Here is a 2,645-nt window from a genome sequence, read left to right on the forward strand (position 1 = left end):
ACTTGTCACATGGACACAATTCACAGACTCTATCCCACTACCGCTGCACGCAGGGACTTTTGTCTGTTGGGTCTTCTCCTGAGCAGGTCCACCCCTCCTTAGAAGACCTGGACAACCCGCTCTCCGACAGGTCGTCCATATTGAAGTCATGCTTAGCGTGGACGCCCATGAACATGAACACCCATATACCAAAACTCCCATGAAATACCGTACCCTGGCCTCCGAGTAGCTAGGTTACAGGCTCATACCACCACACTCAGACAATTGGGAAAAGACGCGGGAAGTGGGTAGGGCACACATTGAGGAAATCATCAAACTGCATCACGAGACAAACTCTAACTTGGGGTCCTGAAGGAAAAAGAACAAAAGTGTAAGATCAAAGAACCCACTGAGTCGAGAATTGGAAGTAGAAATGAAAAGGATGAATAGCAACTGGAAAGAATTGCAAAAGATTCTCCAGGACAGAGTTGGATGGAGAATGCTGGTGGGCCGGCCATGCTCTTCGATGAGGGGTAACAGGCATAAGTAAGTAGATAACGTCTTTACTACAATGAAACAAAATCAAGAGATAGACGAATGTACTGGTCATAATTTTAACTGTGATAATAACCATAAAATGTGTTCTATGCTCAACTTATATATTATTTACTCATCACAATTTTTTTCACTGTAACCACTGAACTTCATCTGTATACTGATAAGAAAGAATATATAAAGTAAGATATAGTTAATTCACAGAAAGAAAGCTTCAATATTTCAGCCCTGGTTTGAAATGATACATCATCATCCAGCAATTATATTATTTAAGCATCTCAATTATTCATGATCCATGTACATTCGTCTTAATTTTTTGTTTCATTACCTTTATAGTAATCCACTGACCTTCACGTTGTTTTTATATTGTTTAGTTGATTAATTCTCTTCATAATTACTCTGATTATCTCTTTTCAAATGAATAAATGAAAAGCGTGATAGGATTCAGAAAGTTGGCTGTTCAAAATGAACGTTTATTTGATGTCTAGGCTTAGTTCTATGATATATGTACATAAAACATGGATAGATCTCATTAGTAGTATATTGACAATATAATCAAAAATAAATTCACATGGTTTTGTTTACTTGTATCTTCCCATTGTTATTTAGGACTGCAATTGATCAGTCTCTTGTTGGCATGTGTGCATCCTGTGCGGATTGCCTCAATATTGCCTTAGGTCACAAACTTTATAATAAACAAAGATACAAGTAAATAACACCATGTGGATTTAAAACTCCATTCCATTGCACAAGCAAGTGGCTATCAGGACTCAGTAGCCATATGAATAACGCGATGTCTTTTCAAGCGAACGATAATGGGTTCGAGTTTCAGCGTGAACATCAACTGTGAGATGCAGGTACATCCAGTTGACGAGTCCCAAATAGGACGAAACGCTCGTCAAACTGGATTCCACTGCTAGCCACTATCCATCCTTGCTTATGATCGCAAATTGATAATAGAATCAATATTTTGAGTGAAAAACCATAAATATCTATTTATTTGAGGTGAAAAAATAATTATAAATCGGAATTCATGAGTTAAATATTTCGCTTTGATTTTAAAACCCTCCTTAATATATTTTCATAGTTGTATTTCAAGTTGAATTCCATATGTTTTAGAACTTACAGAGATTGCAATAAAGTTCACTTATTTGAATTCAGTGTTAGACAATCTTCAGTAAATTCATGATACTGCACTAGATGTATTCATTTTGAATCACGAATGAAATAGTTATCTAGTGGTATATGGCTTACGGTAACTTTTTAACCGATATTACCTTGAGTTGAAATATCTGAAATAATTGAGCTAATCTCCATAAATACTATATATTAAGACTATTTGATTTTTTGCTTGAAATAACAATCAATCTATTATTGAACTATTAAACATTCTGAGAATATCTGGAAGGCATCCTGAAATATACTTTTACAGCTTTTAAAAAGAGATTAAAGTATGGAATGCTATTGGGTAAAGAAATTCATTGATTGTGTAACCTTCACTGAGTCGAATTTTACTTCTTACAAAACACGGTAAAAAATTTTTTTCTGATATTTTGAATAAACACATTCATTGTCAGATACCTGAATCGGATTAATTCAGTAGTGTTGTTAGATAAAGTATCCGTAAGTATTGAGAGTCGTACTTGATATCTTACAGGTAATCAACTTTAAAAATGAAGTGTTTTGAAACGTTTAGGTAATATTGTAATTATTGTTAAAAAAGCAGTCTTTTCAACACTGGATGAGTTTATGATTATTGCCTGCCATGTAAAACTTTGTTTCATGGATCTTCTGCATCAAGATCTTAGATGGTAGTAAAGAATGAAATGATCAAAAACGCTAGCCGATTCACTTATCTTCAGAACTTGTAATACACTTAGTTCATTGGTGGGTGAGTACAACATACGAATAAGCGTAGAAATCTCAATACGTTTTCATCATTTTAAAGTTAACTGTAAATTAGTTGAATTATCCAGATTTCACAGGAAAAAATAAAGTATGATGTTCAGAACGTCTACTTATACTTTTCTCTAGACATATATTTCCAGTATCAGAAGGGGTTTTAGTATTTTCATAGTTGAAAGCGTGAGTCAATTGAAGCTAGACCACCA

This window comes from Schistosoma mansoni, chromosome W (genome assembly GCF_000237925.1).
Source record: "Schistosoma mansoni strain Puerto Rico chromosome W, complete genome".
Classification (NCBI taxonomy): domain Eukaryota; kingdom Metazoa; phylum Platyhelminthes; class Trematoda; order Strigeidida; family Schistosomatidae; genus Schistosoma; species Schistosoma mansoni.